The sequence below is a fragment of the Capsicum annuum genome, chromosome 12, assembly GCF_002878395.1.
Source record: "Capsicum annuum cultivar UCD-10X-F1 chromosome 12, UCD10Xv1.1, whole genome shotgun sequence".
In the NCBI taxonomy this organism is placed as follows: domain Eukaryota; kingdom Viridiplantae; phylum Streptophyta; class Magnoliopsida; order Solanales; family Solanaceae; genus Capsicum; species Capsicum annuum.
The window spans coordinates 52,516,036-52,522,402 of NC_061122.1; the positions used below are offsets into that span (position 1 = coordinate 52,516,036).

The 6,367-nt window shown below is 28.7% G+C and overlaps 1 long non-coding RNA gene across 1 annotated transcript; it reads right to left on the reverse strand.

Moving 5' to 3' along the window:
• Positions 1–399: 399 nt before the first annotated feature.
• LOC124889711 lies at positions 400–5,754 on the reverse strand. Its single transcript, XR_007048628.1, has 3 exons — positions 5,003–5,754; positions 2,784–2,841; positions 400–527 (listed from the first exon to the last, which is right to left on the reverse strand). It is a non-coding gene; the product is annotated as an uncharacterized LOC124889711 (long non-coding RNA).
• Positions 5,755–6,367: the final 613 nt, after the last annotated feature.

Here is a 6,367-nt window from a genome sequence, read left to right on the forward strand (position 1 = left end):
TTGGTCTTCTTACATTGTGAACTGCCTTAGGTTTTGCTTATCTCACCTAAATTGTTACTTGCAGGTTTGAATTCTTTGCAACGACTATAATGACACAATTGAAATATTCTTCCACATAATCGGACAGTAAGTGCGGTCATTGTCAATCATACAACACTCACATGATTGCACTTTTTGTTCTTCCTCAGTAACAACTTTTACTTCAGAAAAAAACTGATTGTTTGTGATGTTGAAACCTGGTGCGGTGAACGTGAGACAGAAGAAATTTATGGTGTTGCCTTCATTATTGCTACTATTAATTCTTTGGTGTCATTTCTGCATTATTCATGGCCATTGCAACACAACTTAACTCTTTTTGCAATGTAGAAGCATTTGTGACATGATTTTTTTCTCCAAAGATGTGAGAGTAGAACTGAATTGAATTGATTCAGGACTATATATACAGTGTACACGTATTGTCTTAACATTCCAAGCAATACTTTTGAGCTTAACATTCAGGACTATATATTTTGTGGATTTGATTCCATCTGCATACAAGAGTAGATTTTTAGCCGGATGTCTTGTCATTCACAATCTAAGTAGACATTTATGAGATTAAATCAAGAGTAGGATATATGATTTCATCTCATGAGATAAAATTTCAAATTTCAAAAAATCATGATTGGAATTTTAAATCATGATTTTAATTCTTTTAAATATAAAATTAGATTTATAAGTTTATATTTTATAAAAGAAAAATTTCATCATATTAATTAAAGAGGTTGTACGTACCATGTGAAAGAATCATATTTAAAGAATAATTACTTACTATTATTGTTAATTAGCGGATCATTATAAAAATATGAATACTTGAAAGTTTGTAATTATAAACATCTATCTCTCAAGGAGAATTAGAAATATACTGAGTGACATACTTCTACGGCCTCCAATTGCATTTATTTATTTTTTATTTTTTTAACATTGATTTTTCATTTTCACCATATAATAATAACACCATAATCTATTTTAAATTATTTTTATTTTTTAAAATAATTATTTAATAAATCATTTTAACTCACACCAACTCATATTCCCATAACTTATATTATAATAATATCCATTAATTTTGTGCCTTTAACTCACATATTATCATCTTTATAACTCATCCTCTTAGTAATCTTCATTACTCAAGAAAATTGAGAGTTATATGAAGAAGGAAGTTATGTAGTTAATCTTGCGAGTTATAATATTGTACACTTCGAAAATATATGAAGAAGGAAGTTATGTAATGTTGGAGAAGGATTTGAGTTTTGTTGATAATTAGGAGCGGAGAGATTATGGATATTTGCACAGGGATCTACTTAATTTATTTTTTTCATGCTTTTTGATCTTCTTGTCTAATAGATTTTTTCATTGTTTTTTTATTTTAAGCTCTATATATAAATTTGTATCATCTAGGCTTTTTTCTTCCCGATTTTTTTTTTAATGCAAATTGCAATATTCACATTGAGATAGTTGTATACTTGTAATATGAAATCAATTTGTATATAGTGATGAAGACTTAAAAAGACTTACACTATTGAAATTGGTTATATATATATATTAAAAATGTGAAGACCCTTGAAAAAATGATTTGAACTTTTTGCGTTTCATTAAAAATGTCTACACCAAATAAAATTGTCTTTTCACTTATTTCTCTAAATTATTATATTATTACATTTATAATATTAACTAAACTCCCAAAGTATATAGGAGGAGAAGTAATTAGTGTTTCCATGTTGGTTGTCGTTTTTCAATTTTGTAAAACTCCTCATTTTTGGTAAAATTAAGTGGTATGGTAATACTACAATACAAATAGTACAAATAATATATATGCAATACAAATCTATTTTTGGCAAAATTCTTTCCTTATTTTGGTAAAATTCAGTAGTATTCTAATATAATACATATAATATATATCTAAAAAGGGTTGTTTTGAAAAGGAAAATTCTAGAAACTTCATCGGTTGGTCAAAATTTTAGAAAACTTTTAAGATTTAATATTTATTATATCATATATATATATATATATATATATATATATATATATATATATATAAATATATATATAAATATATATTACAAGAAATGAATAGTTTTATTAGCATAAAATTAAAATTAACTTTGTTCTTTTCGTTTATAATAAACATTGAAGTGAGACACATCACATAATACTATATTTGAGATAAAATATTTATTTATATAATTTAAATAGATATATCATTTTTTAACGTTATTATATTGCTACTTTCTAATTATATTGTTCTTAATTCTTATGTATACTTTATTGATTGATGTGAGAGACACGTGTAAAACACGTACACTCATATATATTTTTTCTTATTTTTCATTAAAAGTTTTTGTATGAATGTAAAATTCAATGTTTGTTTTAAACATTCTTCATAATATCATTATAATAAGTTATAATTTTATGGTTAGATAATAAATTTAAAGTGAATATAAAATTGAACTGAGAAAATAATTAATTTTTTACATCAAATAATTAATTTTTTAATACCGCGCTTTCTCTAGTTTATATAGTATTCATAAATTGGTTAGAACCATTAAAATTTTATGAAAATATGCATCTAATAAATAATAAAATATAAGCAAGCTATGTCTATTCAAGAACCTCCAAAACTGCAACTTCACAAAACAAATTTCATAATATGTCTATCAATTACAAACTAAACTGAAAAGAAAAAATAATAAAACAAACTCAATTACCAAAACTCAAAATTCAAAGATATATAATAGATTGCATACCAAAAAGAAAGCGAATGATGAATTTTTTTGACATCTTCAAGATCTCATATACCTTCAACTGCTCAAAATATGAAAACATTTATCAATTAGTCTTGTATTCACACTTAAACTTGATGAAGGATCTCGACACATGAAAAAACAACCCAAAGTCATTCAGATAATAATAAAAACAGTAGATGATAACATAATAGAAACTACAATAAAACAATATGTTCGGTATCTTTAAAATCTCGAATACTCTCAACTGCTCACAATATGAAAACATTCATTAATTAGTTATATTTTTTCACTTCAACTTGATGAAAGACCTGGACTCAAGGAAAAATCACCCAAAGTTGTTCAAAAAAGAAGTAATTACAAAGTACAATAAACAACGGATAATGACAAAAATAATAGATGACAATAGAATAGAAATTACAACAAAACAATATGACAATTGAGATATCAAACCAATGTGATCATACCTAATTTTACTTTTAAAAAAATCTCAAAGCCATTCATCTACCACCTATATCAAGGGCATTAATAACACATCAAACCTTATCAAGCAAAATAAGGCATTAGACATACATCAAATCATAGTACCAACCAACACAAAAAATAATATTAAGCATATAAAACAAAAGCATATAATAATATTTGTTGAAGGACGTCTAATAATTTAACCTTAACAATATAAATAATATCAATATGCATTAGAAATAAAATTCTCTACAAACCTTTAATTCCGTTTATAATAGACGCAAAGTCTAAATCACATTTTCCCCATGAATTTTTCTCACCAGCATAAGAATATTGGAGAATCAATCAATAATGACTTGCATCATTCATTTTTTGAATTTTTCTTTTCATCACCCTTTATATATATAGTATCATACATAAACCTCTTTCCTATTTGATTAGGGAGACAATTTACTTGGGATAAACTTTATTTCCCAAATTAAATAGAAATAATAAGTTTTCAAAAAGATTAAAAAACATAAGTATTATTATCCTATATATAAATATGTTCCTTATTTTAATTATATAAATTAAATATAGCTTCTTCAATATTATTTCATTCATATTCAAGATCAAGAATACTTTTATGAACCTTTTTTTGTTGCTCTAATTGACATATTATTTATTTAGAATTTTTATAAAGTGGCATTAATTTTTCTTAACTAATTATACTTTTCATATATATTCAAATATTTTAGTTCTCTTAATATTTTTTTATCATATATTTGTTATTATTATATATTTTAGGATTGCGTAATTTAATTAAATAATAATTGAAGAGAAAAAGTGAAAGACCATTTTATCTATTGCAAAGTATTTTAATGAAAGTCAAGAAGTTCAACTTGTCACACCCCTTTTTTTAACCAAAAAAGAATTGATTTTAAAGTTTGAAAGGATTTTTATTATTAAAGTGACAAAATAAAAATTATTTCAAAAAGAATTCATTTTACAATTAACTCAGAGTTGCCACTTGACATAAATCTGATGTGCCAAGTCAGATTTGAAAATCCTCTTTCAAAAATGATTTGACTCTTTAAATTAGTTTGCAAACAGAGATTCCAACTAAGGAATTATGTTGATCGAGGGGAAGGTGTTAGGCACCCCTCGGTTCCGTGATTTGACCACGGTCGCTTGGTAGAGCATATCGACTAATTTAACATTACGAATATATAAACCACACAAAAGCATATAAAACAATCAATCAAACAAACAAAACAAAATAATCCGAACTTTAGTGTTCAGTCCAATTATATAGTCCTAAAAATAGAAAAAAAATGTGAAAATATAAATCCTATTATAAGCTAATTCTAAAACTACGCTCCAATGTCTTACCCGATGCCTCGGGCCTTAATAACGAGCCTCCTCTGCGCACATAACACTTCGGGGCATTTCCCGGATAAATCAATACAAATCCCTCAAAACATTTCCCGACCAACAATTCCTAAATTTGCCTAGCCAGCCTACCATTTGCCTACCAATTTCATCCTATCATGATACTATCGCGTTTAATGAATCAAAATAACCAACATTCATCTTTCATCAAAACCAATCCCTCCCCGAATTCATTCTCAAAATAATAAATCAATTCTTCAACTACTAATCCAAATTTTCACATTCAAGTCCAACATCAACCAACGCAAAACAAAGATTCAAGTATGTCAAGCAACAAATCATTCATATTCACGTAAAAATTAAAGGGAGAGAAGATAGAATTGGACCTCAATGCCGCTTTCAAAATCGATGTATTATTCCGATTAAAACCGTGACTAGAACCTCAAGCCGACCTTAACAACGACCAAAATCGAATCGAATTTCGACTTCAAATTGGACCCAACTTGGTGATTCGAAATAGAACCCAAAAGACCGATGACTCAACTAGAATTTGTGCACTGTTTTGACCACGGATTTCGCTACTTACCGGGGCTCTAGTGAGCTTCACCGAAGAACTCGACGGTGACGGGGACGGAGAAGGAATGGTCGGTTCCTTGAGTCGATGTGATGTGGGTTTAATCGAATTTTTGGACAAATGAAGGAGCTGGTGGCTTTTGGATTCAGATTGTCGGTAGAGATGACGTTTCCGACGAGATTTCATCAGAAAATCGACCTTCCTTTCTCGATCGTTCACTGTTTCTCCCCCCTCAATTCATCAATGTTTCTCCATCTTTTCTACTGTTTTCACCCGATTCCACTCTTTTTCTTCTCCACTGGCTTCCACGATGTGTGTGCATTTTTTTTGTGAGAAATTTTTCGTCTTCGGTGAGTGTGCGGTGAGCTGCGTGTGTACTGTGTAGAGAGAATTGTGCATCCGTATGAGAGCCTTTTCCAGTGAAGGTGAGTAGTATGCGTATGTGAGAGTGATTTTTTGTGAATTGCGGAGAAGACGATGGTGTCTTATACAGTGAGGTAGTGTGTGTGTAATGTTTTTTTTCTTTTGAGTGGTGTGTGTATATCTATATTCTGTTAAGGGGTTAGTGAGTGGAGAATAAAAACGTGGGGCATAAGGAGTGTAAGGTGGAGTGGGGTAGGGGGTAGGATAGGGAGTGGGGTGAGGGGTATTAATTGGTTGAGATAAAGTTTATCAGGATAAGGGAATATCAAGGATTTAATTTGTTAGGAATTTATTGAAATTTGTTATTTTTGTAGTTTTGTGGGGTATAATCACATGGGTGAAGGTGTATCACAACGTGAGGTAAAAATGGATGAATTGAATTTTTGGGAGGGATAAAATTAGGTGTCTACATAAATCATTTTTTAAAGGGTCGTCACACTTTTAATGTAACTAGTTTAACCACACGTGCTCCGCACGTATAACGTTTGGTACTTAAAATTAAATAATTTTATCTATTGCAGAGATTTTTAATCACGTGTAAAAAGTTCAAATCACTTTTCAAAGATCCTTCACACTTTAGTATAATAATGTAAATATAAACATATATTTTATTATAAGCACACATATATATATATTTACCACCAAAAGTTTCAAGTGGTTGATGGATCAGAACTTTTGCGTTTGCCATGCAATACCTCTTTTCCTTGCTGTTAGAGATTAAGAGAGACTCATCAATTAGAACCACATTTATGGT